Raw genomic sequence first — 16,121 nt, forward strand, 5'->3', positions numbered from 1 at the left:
TAATAAGCTCCTAACAAAGGAGCAACGATGGGTGTACAGGTTACAAACACACAAAAAGTGTCTTAACGACGAAAGACCATGGAACCAACTCAGCATTCGTTAGTCCCACCCAACAGTATCATACCATTTAATTACTCAGGAATCACTTATACAGCTGGATGGGCCTGTGGTGGAAAGATAACAGGTGCTCTCCTTATACCAGGCCAGCAACCGGACCTCACTTTGAGGCATCAGCAACCAAACTTCATTGGGCGAGTCCCCCCAAATCATACTTAGAGCCATCACATACATATACACAAGCATTACTACACGTAGTCCCTAAGTTAGGAATAACAATTGCAGACAACTCGCACAGCGAACATTTGGGTCAAAGACCTTCATCCTTGGAACTTTTCTTCACTGAAAGGCCTTTCTACACTGGGGTGTATGGAGTACATACCATCCATGACTCTTGGCTGGGATTATTTCTGTACCTAGCATCACGTTTTATGGATCTTATGTTTTGATCTGTATTAACATCACCACACAGGACCATCACAGGCCATTAACATCCCTCCACTGCTGTGAAAATTACTATTATGGCTGATACAGGAAAAGTATAATTCCCATTGATTATGGTGTAAAAGTATAATTCCCATTGATTATGGCGTATTCATCAATCACATAATATTGAGGTATTATTAGCATATGTTTTTCCCCCGTGTGTGCTGTTCGCCTTACAGCTCAAACTTCAAATATGACCGGAAATCCCTGGCAATATGTCACTGTGAGCTCCTTTCAACACCCCGACGAAACAACAGTGAATGGGGACTAAGTCTCCCATGATTCTCTGGCCGACATATATGCAGGCGGGAGCAATGTGCCTCCCTGGAGAAGTATTGTTCCTTCCCAGCATCAGCGCTTTCAAAGGCCTTTTCTACCTGATCCCGACCGCCACAATGACCAGCTGCACTGCGGCCAAAGAGGTATCTCCCGCCTCCAATTAACCAACTGATGAATAAATCTGACCAAACGGGCTTGGCCCCGGGGACTACATATACCAAGCACCCACCTGCCACTAGCAGGGGAGTACAGCAAAGTAGGTGTCGGAATGGGTTGAGACCCTTGAAGAAGTAAGTGCTTACTCTAACTTTACACAGGGGCGTAACACAGGCCCCCGCAGCCCACGCGGTGCAGGGGGGCCCCTAGCTCCAAGGGGCCCCCTCGGCACTGAACTCTGGCCGGGAGAGCTCCTGATTGAGCCCGGAGGGGGCCCGCCTAAGTACCGTGCAGGGAGGCCCCCTCACTTTTCGTTACGCTAGTGTCTTTACAGCGTGCCTTACTCTGGTATACCTCAACCAGCTTTCCGATTTTATGTTTAAAAACTACGGAGCCCCCGTATGTTTCTATGCTTTTGCTCAGCCTGACACTAGTTTTTATTGCTATCCTTTTACAGTCTGACTACAGGGCCGCCAACTCATGTCCCAGTGGGGACATTATTCTCCAGCACTTTGAGTGAGTGTTTGTTAACCGCGCACTCAGATTACAGATGTTCATCTCTAGGTGGATGCTAAGCTCGTTTTTCCCCACTTTATAAAAAAAAACCAAGATGGGGTTATGAATGATGGTCTAATTGATGCATATAAAAAGTTTTTTTCTCTAAATGCACTGTACACCCTTTTGCATAAGGCCTGCATGGAAGATATATATGTACACTTCTGTGAGACACAAGAGGTGTAATAGTGGTGAACTTTCACAATGTCATTCACTACCGTCCTGATATTGACGCCGTTTTGATATAAGTGTGAGTATGAGATTGAACAAGACACCAATGAGTGAAACATAAATGTATGCACGTTCTTCAGCATGCATAACCTGGACCCTGACGACCTTGCCAACTTTAGGCCCATTTCCCTGCTGCCTGGCTTCAGCAAGGTGGCGGAGAAGTTGGTAAATAGTCGCCTTTCGGGCTTTCTGGAGGCCAACTCCCTCCTGGGCGACTCCCAAACGGGTTTTCGGCCCGGTCAGGGGACTGACACTGCCCTGCTGGCAGTCGTGGAGAATGCAAGGAGCATTCTGGATTCAGGGGGATCGGTGGCAGTGATCCTCTTGGACCTCAGTGCTGCTTTTGACACCGTTGACCATCAGGTGCTTCTCCAACGGCTGTCGGGGTGGGAGTCTCTGGGTTGGCCCTCAAGTGGTTCGCTTCCTTTTTGGAAGGCCGCACATTTGAGGTGTGGGAAGGCCAGGAGAAATCACCCTCTATTCCTCTCCAGTGCGGTGTGCCACAGGGCTCTTCGTTGAGCCCTACTTTGTTCAACATTTATATGGCCCCTCTGGAGAGTGTGGTACTGCCTCTGGGTATTAAGATCATCAGCTATGCTGATGATACCCAGCTGGTGGTAGGCCTTTCCCAGTCAGATTACCAACCTGACCGGCTGCACTTGTGTCTGGATAAGATCTACACCTGGATGTGCAGCTCAGCTCTCAAGCTTAACGGCTCCAAAACGGAACTGATGCTGCTGGGGAACTCTGTTCCATCTTTATCTCCTAGCAGCTGGCCCGACTGTCTGGGACCGGTACCTTCCCCCAAGCATGAGATCAAGAGCTTGGGGGTGTGGCTCGAGCAGGATCTTTCTTTTAAAACGCACGCAAAAAATACAGCAGGCGTGTGTTTTGGCCTGCTCCGATCAGCTCGGAAGATTCTGCCTCTCCTTCTAGTGGCTGCCAGGAGGTTACTCGTCCAGGGGCTTATCATCTTGCGGCTGGATTTCAGTAACGCGTTGTTTCTGGGTGCTCCAGAATCCACCCTGAACAAACTGCAGCAAGTGCAGAACGCGGCCGCCAGGCTCTTAACGGGCCTTCCTAGGCATCAGTCCGCTCGCCCTGCGCTGAAGGCGCTGCACTGGCTCCCTGTCAGGGAAAGGGTGAAATTTAAGTCACTCTATATCGCCCACAAAATTCTGCATGGGGTAGGCCCACCTATCCTGGGAGATATGGTTCAGCCTTATAAGGCCTCCCGCTCGCTCCGTTCCGATCATTTACATCTGTTGCAGGTTCGGAGGGTGAGGAAGGCAAGAACCGGTGGCAGAAGGTTCTCTATAAATGTAGCCACCTTGTGGAATTCCCTCCCTTTGCACCTACGAGCGGAAGCGAGTCTCCTACGGTTCCGTAAACTTTTAAAAACTTTCTTATTCGCTGTCTAGTGCCTGCCCTTCTGTGGTAACGTATCTGTCTGGTTGAGCGCGGGGATGCCCAAGGGTAACCAGGCGCTATATAAAATTCATTAATAATAATAATATTTTGCACACAAAGAGGGGACAAATGCATGTCATGGAGTGTGAACCATATGATGGTCAACAGCCTCATGCATGTGCAAGATTATTCACAGGTATATCCAGGGTGGTAAATATCACACGTTTTGTGCATGCTTCGAGTATTTTGCATGCCATTCACAAAAAAGACACGTAAGACACATCATTGGGGGAGTGACATATTTACGAACCCACCCTGATGAAAACCCAGGAGTATCAGGCTGACGCATGTTGGTGATTTAGGGTCAAATAAACCATTGCATCCAATTAATATCCATTACACAGTTATTTTTAGCCTTCCCACCCAGCCCACTAATTAACAGAAACTTTGGGAGTGGGTGAGGAATTTTATCTTTAAAGTTACGCTCCCTATCCAACTATCTTCATAAGTACTCCCTGAATTATGGTCGAGGCCACCCCGATCTGTAGGAGTCAGGGTGAACTTAATGATGAAGCCTGCCACAATTAAAGTGTGTGAGGGTTGTATTAAAAAAAAAATCCCTTCCCCCACTCCAGTACGAGTGGAGCATAGTTGTGGCAAATAACAGATTCTACCCCGTCTTCCTTGTGGAGGCCCTTGAACTCCAGAAGGGATACTCTTTGGTTAGTAGGCTTTACCGTTGTACCAGCAATCTACTATTCTCAAGACCCTGGTCTCCTGCATTTCAGATTTCTTGTAGTTATTCCAGAAAATCTGGAGAATAAGTGTCAGAATCTGTACTTTACTCATGTGTCAAACCAGCCCTAGAATGGCTACGCCCACACCAGTCCTACCAGAACCGCTTACCAGGTAATGCCCGGTACTGGCTACGCACTAAATGTCAGCCCACTACATACTTGCCAAGGCGAATAATGCAGCCATGTCTTTAGCACCCTGAAGCCTCTTTCCTTGCAGAAGCCAGGATGCTTTAGGAAACAGCCGACCAATGGCCTCCCCTGTAACCTCGTCTTTAGCTGTGGACACATGGGCAAATGTATCTGTTCTGGGGATGCATGCATGAGAGGCCAGACTGTGACATTGTTGTGAGGGGATGAAGAGGTGCTGTCCTGCCTCCCAGTGCTTTATGAAAAGGGTACCATGATTTCTAACTCTTTGTCAGGTCCCTAATTCCTCTCATCCTCAACTCTATCCCCCATGATGTTTTACGACCTTCCGTCATCTGTTCTTGTTGCTTTCTCCTTCCATCATCTCCTTTGCTCTCTTGCTCCCTCCCTCCCTGCCGGTCAGATGCCTAGAGACATCTGCCCACAATATGCTATCACCCTTCCAGTAACATGCTAGTCTACATGGAATTAAGTATAGTAGCTTTTAGGGATTGTTGGAGATCTTTGAAAGATGCCAGTACATAATTGGTGACCATCTGTTGGAAATGCTGGCCTGACTCTGCTTTTTAATCATCTATGGGCAATGCCGGCCATATTAGTTGAACATCTTCTGGGAGATGCTGATCTGTGATTGTTCACCATAGACCAACGCCATCTTGGTTGAATAAATACAAATCACTGCTTATGCAATCATCCCTCTCAAGCATAACAGGACACAGTAGACCCATCATCCTTCACCCTCCCCTGCACCTCAGAGCACACAATCCATAGTGCGATCATGCTCCCCAACAGACCTAGAACAAGCCAATGTTGGCAGATACAACAAAAAACACATATCATTTTACTTCAATTCATAAACATGCTACTTTACAATGTTAACTGTCATGAGGATCATAACAGGGACAGGTGTTCATTATGACCTTCAAATGACTCAAGCTGAAAAGCTTGATGGCCTTTTAAAAGCCCAAATTTAATATTTTCCTAAAATGCCACTGTGCACTTTGAGGACCTGAACGTTTCCAATAAAAACAGGATAAAAAGGAAAGCAGATGGCTAAGTGTACAGTAATTGGAAGAAAATGTGTATTTACATTTGCTTCCAATTCCGAAGCATATGCTAGTGTCATGTCTCATCACACACAGAATCTCTTCCAAAAGTTCATCAATGTGGAATCAAGGAGGAATCTTCCATGCAATTATCCTTCTGCTTATTCCTCCTGTAGTTTATTGCTGGGTTATTTCTCATCATTGTGTGCTCACTCCGTTATTATAGCTTTTCTTAGCATTAAGTCTGCACCAAATAAGGCATGACCTGTTATCGATCAAGCACATTACATTGGCTAAATTTGTTTTAGTGCTCTTCAATAATTTACATTTTAAGATGCAGCATGTTGTGTTGCAACATTTAATGAAAACCAGCACCTTTTTATCTTTATTTTTTCAGTTTTGTCCTTTTCTAGCCGAGTGCATCCATGTGAACACTTTTCATACCTTGTTTCTACACACTATATTCAGTGGCATAACTCAAAATGTTGATGCACCCTGAAGAATATCTTAAAGATAGTCACAGGTGTTGTGTTAGAAATTGGGTTAATGTTTGACTGGGGTGTAAGCCCTGGTCAAGCAGCAACAACAATCCCTGTCAGGGTAAGACGCAAGCAAACCCAAAATTAACCTGTGCTCACCCCCTTGGTCGCTTGGCACAAAGCAGTGAGACTTAACTTAGAGGCAATGTGTAAAATATGTGTGTAACACTTCAAACAATAAAACAGTGAAAACTCCACACAAAATTATCCCACACCGGGTACTAAAAATAAAACTTAATTTGATAAATAAAAAAGACCAAAACAACAAAAATCCAATCAGTAGAACCAGAGTTATGAATTTGTAAAGAATAAACGGTAATATAACGCATAAAAGCATAAAGTGCCAGCCACGGCCATCTGGTCGCGCTGACCAGGTTACAGTCAAATGTTCAGGTCAACCGTGATGGAGCGCAGGTCAGATACTGTCCCAGCTCAGTTTCTCTGAAGTTTCACCTGCTCAGGTTTTGTGGCAACAGTTCCGCTCGTGTTGGAGAGGGTCGCAAATAGCAAGCAGAGGGTCGCTGGCAGTGGTGGTGCCCAGTGCGACAATCTAATTTGACGTATTTGAATTAAATGTAAGGTTTGGGCTTGGCAAGAGGTTTAGTTTGCCAGGTTGACAAGGCAGATGAAATCTGCACACACAGGCTCTGCAATGGCAGGACTTAGACATGTTTAAAGGGCTACTTAAGTGTGTGGTACAATCAGTGCTGCAGGCGGACGGAATGCTTAACAATGTAAACATTCACTCCCAGTCATAAAGATCTGGGTTTAATCCATCATTCTGTTGCCCACTATTAGCATTTCCTTTACAGTCGCAAGGCACATGTAGTGCACTTTACTAGGGACTTACGTATAAATGTAATAAACCAATAAGGTATAAGCCAATGTTACCATGTTTTGAGCAGACAGCACAAGCACTTTAGCACTGGTTAGAAGTGGTAAAGTGCTCAGAGTTCCAAGGCCAACAAAAAGAAATTCAGCAAAATCAGGAGGTCAGAAACCAAAAAGTTAGTGGGAAACCATGCCAAGGACTCAAGGTCTAACAATAGGCCTTGAGCTGAATGAGGGCCTCTGAAATGTGGGTGGCGGGGTCTGTGTCGCTGGGAGAGGAGGGACCTACTTTACACCACTGTCTATATTCTCCTGAATGGACAGCAGTCAAATGTAAGCTTTGTTCAAGGTGGCCACCATGTCTTAGAGGATAAAGCCGGAGACATATACAACGACTAATAGGAAAAATCACGGTGTTCATAGTGATCAATGGTTTTCTAAAAGAGGCGGCTGTGAACCAGAGTATGCACCCGATGGCATTACAGACGATCGGTTTGTAATGCGCGCTGATGTTGGCGCAGACTTTGAGCTCTGTGTTTATGTGTGTCTGTGCCCATATTGTATTAGCACACAGACGCAAACGCACATAAACACAAACCTACTCTGGCACACAGCGACAACTGGCGCCGGCGCAGTCATGTGTAATATCGCCCCTGGTCGCCAATGCCTGTGGCTTCAAATAACCACATTTCTATGGCAAGCTTTCCCCAACATTCGCCTGACACGACCCTATATTCCCTGAAACCGAACAGATATTTTATAAACAGATAATCGCAATCCTTTAACAAAAATATAGATCACAATCCTGTACATATGTCAGCTTGTACATTGGTCTGAGTTCGTTCTACGTCCTCTGTAGCCACACTTTTGAAAATGCTGAATGAATTGTGTACACAGTTCCCACAAGGGAATTCAAGCCCTTCTTGAGATCCATTTTAGATTTGCAATTTAGTTCTGACTTGCCAATTGCATAGCTACTTAAAGATTAAATTGTCAGCATCCTCACACAGCTGTCAAGTCGATCTTTTCAGCCAGTCCAGGCTTTAGACTGAATTTTGAGCCCATACATACACAATTAAAATTGTAAAGTAGAATGTAATGTGCAAGTGGTTAAAAAAACATGACTGGTTAATGTGCCAGTTGGCAGCTAAGGATGCAGGCAGAATCCAGCACAGCACTTTTTACTTCTAAATCGCTAAATATTCTCCAAATGTAGGTAGATAACTTGCACAGCACTCAGAGAGGCGCATGTGCGTGTCAGGCAATATGCAGCAGAGCAAGACAGATGTCACAGACACAGGCAGCAATAATGGTTATCACTCAAATATCCGGTTTGCATACACATTCAGAAATGCAGTACATTTTTTCACAAACGCTGTCAGTTTGTAAAAAATATGGGCATTTATTTAGTATATACACAAGCCTGTCACTTGGAGAAAGAAATCCCAGAAAAAAGCCTCATCACGTTTGTGAGAAAAAACATTATTTGTCCAGAAATATCACCGTCGCTGGTTTTTAGCTAAAACGTGTTCGGTTCCCAAACACCAGTTTGTCATTTTCAGTAAGTACTCCATGAACTACTGCCACAAAAGATTCTGCTTTATCAATAATCAATCAGGTGGATTAAAGCATGCTACTCACCCGTGAGGGTCTCAAGGCACTGGGGGGCGGGAGGTTGCAGCTTGGGTTCAACCGGGGAGCGTCTCATGTTGACTTGGAGCTCGTTCCAGGCTTTGGCTGCGATGGAGGAGAAGCCTCTTCCACCCGCTCTGGTTCGGTGGATGCGTGGGGCTTCTGCTCGGGCGAGGTCCGTGGAGCAGAGGTTCCTTATGGGTACGTGGAAGGAGACTCTTTCGTTGAGGTATTTGGCTCCACTGTGGTGGAGGGATTTGTAGGTGTGGGTCAGTAGCTTGAAGGTCACTCTTTTCTCGACAGGGAGCTAGTGAAGGTCTCGCAGGTGTTGTGCTCATGCCGTGGGATGCAGAGGACGAGTCTGGCCGCGTGCTCTGGATGGTCTGGAGTTCACGTGTGCCTTACGTGCCCATATATCAAGATCTCATGCAATGGATCCCCAACACAGGCCAAGAACTACAACCATTATGATAAGGTCAGCATTATATTAGTAGTGGGCGCTATTCTAGCAAGTATGGCCAATTAGCGGCTGCTATGGGCAGTAGTGGTTGGGCGGGGGGGGGTTAAAAATATAAACGGGAACATTTTTTTTACTTACGTGCTGGCCGTCGCTTCTCCTCCGTCCTCTTCATCGAAAGAGGAACAGGAAGCACCCAGGCTTCCAGACTCCCCTAGCCAATCACGACGACCAGTTTGCGAATGGTAGAAAGCCTTTTGGAATGTACATCCCAAAAGCATTTGCAAAATAGGTAATCGTAATTTCTACGATTGCCTATTTTGCGAATGTAGTAAGAGAATCGTAATTTTCGATTCCCTAAATGCAATGCAAGAAGCATTTTCGGAATGCAACTTTGCATTAAGAAATCGCAAATTACCACCAACTTCAAGTTGGTGGTAATTTGCAAATCCTTAGAAAAATGCTCAAAATTGCATTTTTCCAAGTGCCATGTGGCGCATACACATGCCCTTAGGGCATGTGTGTGCACCATATGTGCACACATGACATTTTTGGGGGTGCATCAGGGAGGCGTTTTGGCCCCCTATCACCCTTGAAATTGCATTTGCGATTACTAATTTGGTAATCGCAAATTGTGAATGTCTTCCCATTCATTCCTATGGGCCTCTTGGCCCTTAGGAATGAATGAGAAGGTATTCCTTACTAGCGAATCGCAATTTGCGATTCACTATTAAGGAATATGTAGGAATCGCCATTTCTTTTGCGAAACCTACATACTTTGCATTTTGCGATTCTATAATAGCGAATCTGTAAAATTTGCTATTATAGAATTTCAAAATGCAATGTTGATACATCTGGCCCTAAGCTTCCTAAACTTTTTGTGACATTGCAGCTTTAACCGCTTTTTCGGGTAGCTAGTTTACCCATTGTTTCCGGGACATATTACAACTCCTGGATTTTTTTGAATTTCTTTTTTAAAGCCAGTTGAAATAGTTCAATTTGTTTTATATAAGTGACAAAGCCAATAGTCCTGACTTGTAGGTATGATGTTACTTGCTGTATCATATCTGGATGTAATGACAAAAACAGCAAAAGATAAGTCGGACATCACACTATGCTCAGAACAGATTTTTAGCTTACATGTTTTTAAGCCACGCCCTTAATTACACTCACCCCGTCCCTTTGAGAGACCAGCCAGTTTTTTCATCCCACTTAAAGCCCAGCCTTTAGTTGTTTAAAGAAAGCCCAAGGCTAAAAATATGGAGATCCTTGGTGTCATCCAGTAACCCAAAGCCTTTCATTTGTCTCTTTACACGGGAAACAGCATTTACAATGCCGTCGAAACCACGCATACCATTACAACACAGGCAATACAATGTTTGAGGCTTTACCATGCATGACTTTACCACGCATATTTTTACCACAACTATGCCTTTGCAACACATGGCTTTGCATACTATATACATGGGCAAGGGCGTTTTAGGGTGGATGTGGGTTTTTGACTGGCATGGGTATGTTAGGGTTTAGGGTTAGTATGCGCATTTGAGTAGCAAGGGTATTTTTAGGGTTTAGGGTAGGTATGGGTTTTTGGGTGGCAAGGGTATTTTTAGGGTTTAGGATGGGTATGGGTTTTTGGATGGCAAGGGTATTTTTAGGGTGGGTATGGGTTTAAGTGATGTGTCTATTATATATATTTATACGGTTATAAATGAGACAGCATATTTGAGACTTACCAATGTATTTAAACAGAAAGTATTTTCTCTATTTTCATTTGCGTATGTGATGCATTTGCACTTTAAATAGGGCTGAGTATATGGCATTGTCATGTGACCAAGGCCGCAGGGACGGCCGAAAGGCGTCATGACTAGCTGTTGGGGCGAATAAATTGTATGCTACACAAGAAGTGGTCTATGCCTTGTTTTTCGCCTGAATGGTGGAGCGCCGCGAGGTATTGCGGATAATTACCGGCATTTGACTGCTGCCGGTACTGGACCCCCTCCTCTACAAGAAGGCTTTACGGCAAGCAGTTTACCGTGCTCCCAGTCTCTGTCATTCTCTGCCGACGGGTGGAGTTCTGGCGGGGACCCCGGGGGCGCCTTTGGAATCCCATTCAAGGGAAGGAGTGAAGCCATCCAATCAGCAAGCTACGAGTGAAACACCCGGAAGAAGCCGGCGACTAGCGGTCTGTGGATCGGAGTGCGGTGAGAAGGAGCCAAAGACGCCGTTTTCTGAGAAAAAGCAGGCGGAGGGACTGAGAACACTCGCACAAGAACTCTGCAGCCGCGGTAAGAGCGCCACAGGCGTCCGTGTGTTGTTGATTGGAGAGGGGAGGTAAACACACGAAGCCAAGAAAGGTCAATTGAGGTGGGCAGCTAGCCGCCGAAGACCGGAGTAATTAGTTGGCTTTTGTGTGTTGAGTGAGCACAAAGTAGTAGAGCCCCTGCAAACAGCAATGTCTGGCGATGCAAGAAGAGCCCGTGAGCTCGCCGCCCAGGAGATGTTCTCTGATGAGATAGAGAATGAAACGAGTGTAAACAGAGGAACTGGAGGGGAGCCAAGCACAGTTGAACCAAGCAACATCAGAACGGCCTTTAAGGAGCTGGAAAAGCTCAAACGAAATGAACAATCCAAATAGTGGGAGGCACGTTCGTTAAAAAGATATCTGGATGTTGGGAGAGTCCACAGAGGGCTACGCATAATGCTGGCCCCCAACTATGAGTCACCAAACCCCCTTATGATGGTAGCATGGGGTGAGTGCAATCTTGGCAATTCACGTTGACTAATGCAAATTCTGGTTCAGTATGCGGAGATAGACGGGGAAGAGTTACAGAGCAAAATAAATGCACTTGAAGATTCAATTAAAATACAAATAGGAGGAAAAGAGACCCCAGAGATAATAAAGCTGAGGGGTGATATGGTGACAAGATTGGCAAAGGAGGAGGAAAAAATTAAGGGCCAGAAAAATTCATAAATTCAAGAGAGACAGAGATGACTATGCCAACGGGCAAATATTTACATTTGCACGCCGATATGACAATCTAAGAGTAGCCACAGCGAATAAACGGGGCACAAAAAATGCCAAGGCAGCCCAACCAACAGACGATGATTCAATGGTATACAGCTCCGCTGTGGAAAGTGGTTCGGACAATGAGGGTCCAAGAGACAAAAGCAGCGTTACACTAACCTTGGGGGAAGAATTGGAAATTTTAAAAGACAGCAGAAAGGACACCCTAAGGTCATGATTCAAGGGCAAAACTGCGCAACAAAATCCCAACGCAGGAGGGGCAGGCGCATTGCCACAAAACAAAGGAGATCAAAGCAAGCGTGGTCGGGGAGCCACCCGGAAACCACGGCAGTAAATACCTCTGAAGAATCAGTAACTGGGGAAAGTACTCAGGCAGTGGATGTAACAAACACAACCAAATCAAAATCTATAATCAACCTGAGTTCCACAGTATTAACCAAAGCGGAGGAACAACTCCTTAGTTTGGGCTTAAGCTTTTGCCCGGAATCCAACTTTTGCTACACAAGAACAAGGGCTGATATATACCAGTATATACGGAAGTTGAAATTGAAAAAACAGTTTCAGCACAAATCCTCGATTGCAATTGCTGAACCATCAAAATCGAGATTGGGCAATGATGAGCTAACAGTGCGGGATATTGGCCTTTTTCATGGCTTGTGCCAATTGGGAAGTGAGGATAGTTTGGGGACACAAGAAAGAGTTGTATTAAGTGGTCAAATGAAACCCACCACCCCATTCAAACCCAAGTCAAAATATATCCCCCTGGCAGCCCGTGATGGATTGGATGCCTTCAGTGAAGCAGTGGTGATGCAAATAAAAAAACTGGCCCAAGTAAATAATAAAAAGGAGAAAAAATATACAAGCCAAGAAAGAAAATTAAATCAGTTGGTGAACAAGTTACATGAGGCAGAATTGGTGATCCGAAACTCGGACAAGGGCGGGAATATCGTCCTATGGTCAATTAAAGACTATCTTCAGGAAGTATATAGCCAGTTGGATGATATCCAGTGCTACAGAAGAAGTAATCCACAAAAATACAGGTTAATGCAGGAAAATCTGTGTAAAAACTTAGTGGCCTGGAAGGGGTTAGGTATGTTAAGTGGGGATGAGTTCAAATATATCAAAAGGATCACCCACTAACACCATATATATACTTTATACCGAAGGTACATAAAAATCTTACCAAACTGCCAGGAAGACCAGTAATTGCGGCATGTGGTGGGCCCCTAGAAAATCTATTGAGATACATAGACTATTTTTTACAGGCACACATGAAATCCTTGAACTCATATGTCCAAGATACTAGTGATTTCCTGCGAAAGATTGAAGAGATTGAGTGGAAGACAGATTACCTCCTGGTAACATTGGATGTGAGCTCCTTGTATACCTGCATTAAACATATGGACGGCCTACGGGCATGCGAATATTACCTAAGCAGCAGGCCAATGGAACTAACCCACCACACTAAAATGCTGCTAGAAATGCTTTCTTTTTGCCTAGAGAATAATTATTTCATGTTCAATGGTCAATTGTTCCAACAAATTCAGGGTGTAGCCATGGGGGCCAGTTTCTCCCCAAGTTATGCCTGCCTCTTTATGGGGTGGTGGGAGGAACTGGTCCTCAGGCGTAAATACATGCACTATTGCACATCCAATATAATATCATGCCTTCGTTTTATTGATGACCTTTTTATAGTATGGCATGGAACTGAAGAGAGTGTTTTAAAATGTATACAGGAAATCAATGTTAAGGATCTTAATTTGAATTTTACTTCTAGCATCAGTAAGGAATCGGTGAAATTTTTAGATGTGCAGGTTTTTTTTAGCTAATAATGTTCTTAGTACTACCCTTTTTAGAAAACCGACGGCGGGTAACGCTCTTTTACATGCAACGAGCGCCCACCCACAACACCTGATTAAATCAATCCCATATGGTGAGATGCTCCGCATCCGCCGTATATGCAGCAATGATGAGGATATGCAGGTGAAGCAAAATGAAAGTCTGTCTAGATTTGTGGATAGAGGCTATGGTACCAGAATAGTAGAAACCGCCATCAGAAAGTCACGACAAAGAGCTAGAAGTGATCTCCTAAAATGCAGCCCAAAAGTGAGCCAAACCGAGAGTGTAGATACTAACCCAGTTCGGTTAGTACTGACATACTCTAAACAAGAAAAAGAGTTAAGGAGTATAGTCAGACGCAACTGGCATTTTGTACAGGATGATCCAATCATTGGAGAATTGATGCCCGCCAATCCGTCAATAACCTACCGTAAAGGAATGAGTCTGGGCACAATTCTAACCAAGAAGAGTCAGGAATGCCTCGGCAAAGAACTCTGGCGACCCATCAGCAAAGGGATCTACAAATGTTTTACATGTAAGGCATTTCAGTATGGTGTGAACACCAAAAAATATACTACAGTCATCCCAAAGACAACTAGGGAGATCAAACAACACCTGACTTGTAAAACAGAATATTGTATATACATCCTGGAATGCGAATGTCGGTTGAAATATGTGGGCAGCTCTAAACTGCAGGTTCATAAAAGAATCCTGCAGCACATACGTGCGATAACTAATAAAGATCAAAGTTACCCAGTTGCGAGGCATTTTGAGGCATGTCACAACAGTAAACCTCAATGTCTAAAATACTACGCGATTGAATCTATCCCGGCAACGAAACGAGGAGGAGATAGGGAGGCCCACATGCGTAAAACTGAAACCAACTACATTCTAGAATTCGACTCTAAGTGGCCTGGGGGATTGAATACTACAGAAGATCTTCACACATACTTGTAAACGACCATCAAGTAAAGATGTATGTGAGGTATCCAATAGCAACACAAACATTTAATATAGAGTATAGTATAATTAGGACTATTGGAATATCAACTTGCTAGATTTGCACAATTTTGTGTACTAAAAATATTTAATTATTTTAAACGATTACAGTTTTTTAGATATAGTACATGTGTAAAATATTTATTAGCAGTGGCCCACAATCAATTCTGGCTGTTTTTTTAGATATCAGGGTAGGTTTTATCCAGGTGTCTGTTAGATAGTTGGTTTTAATTGTGTCACCGATATCCTTTTTTACTAATGTATTTTGTGTATTAATGTGTGTTAATGCTATTATATTTCCGTAAATCATGGTGTTATATTTTAGCAACAAACTAAATATAATGCCAATCACATGAAGTACTGTATAAATCAATTTGAACATAATCTTGAAAGGCACATCAAATTTATGAATTTTTTCCCCCCAAAATATATCCGATGTTACACTGAACAATGAACTAAAATTATTATGAACTGATGATTGATAAGTTATATGTGGTTAGATTAAATCTTGTAAGCATGAGTCACTTTAGCTGATTTGCACTTTTGCACGAGTGCACTTTAGTAATATCATAGGAGGGCACCCTCCTATGTAAGTTAGACAATTATGTGATAGACTGAACATGTATTTATGTATATTGCTGAGAATGACTCGTCAATATTGTTTAGTGACTCAAAGCACATCTTCAAAGTTATCTTCTGTGGAGCTTTTTTCCTTATAACAACAAGGGGGACGGAAGTGGGACAATGTTTACCGGGGTCCAGTGTACGTGTCCTGTTACTGCAATCACAAAGGTGTACAAAGTTCCCCACAGAAAGTTGATAAAGGGAAAGTCTCTCTCTAAAGAGTGTGCAATGTTCGCGGGATTAAGGTAATCCCTTGACGGAATTGAGGACGCCTCACACAATTCAAAGGTTGGACGACTTCTGTCATCCCACCCGATGATTGTTTTGTGTCATCATTGGCTTCCTGCTCCAACGGCAGGCTGGCGGTGCAATGCCTGTCGGGTAGCACAGGGTGCTACTCTTTTAGTGGAGATCTTTTATTCCTTAGCCAGTAGATGCATGTGTGTGGGGGGCCAGTGCAAAGTGAAATCGTGAGCGTGAGTGACGTTAAAACAGGTCAGTAGAGTCCATTAAGACCTTTAATGACATGGCTCACTGCCTCATTTAAAATTGGTGAAGGGAGGGGTACCGAGGCACAAAAAGTAAAGTAATATGGCCTCGTTCAACCCTCGCCTATAGTGCGGTCAACATGTTTCATGCCACTAGGGCAATTCTTCAGGACCTAAATGCTCATCAACTTATAGGGTTTAATAAACCATTATCATGAAAGTTAACTATACAACCTGCCAGAGGTCGCAGGATCGAATCCCGCGTGATTTCCCGCCCCGGAGTCCCCGGTAGAAGAACCCCACTGACTGTCCTTGTGGGGCCTGAGCTGTAAGGTAGTTACCTTCAATGCTCGAGGCACTGGGCTTTTAAGCACCTACCCCTACCACACGGCGAAATCGCAGGACAGTCGCTCCTGCGATTTCGCCGTGTGGTAGGGGTAGGTGCTTAAAAGCCCAGTGCCTCGAGCATTGAAGGTAACTACCTTACAGCTCAGGCCCCACAAGGACAGTCAGTGGGGTTCTT

At 44.3% G+C, this 16,121-nt stretch overlaps 1 protein-coding gene across 1 annotated transcript in view; it reads right to left on the reverse strand.

The window, feature by feature from the left end:
• The window catches only part of PPM1L (protein phosphatase, Mg2+/Mn2+ dependent 1L), a 643,346-nt gene that overhangs the window by 136,958 nt on the left and 490,267 nt on the right, over positions 1-16,121 (reverse strand). The window lies entirely within an intron of this gene.

This window comes from Lissotriton helveticus, chromosome 11 (genome assembly GCF_964261635.1).
Source record: "Lissotriton helveticus chromosome 11, aLisHel1.1, whole genome shotgun sequence".
NCBI lineage: Eukaryota > Metazoa > Chordata > Amphibia > Caudata > Salamandridae > Lissotriton > Lissotriton helveticus.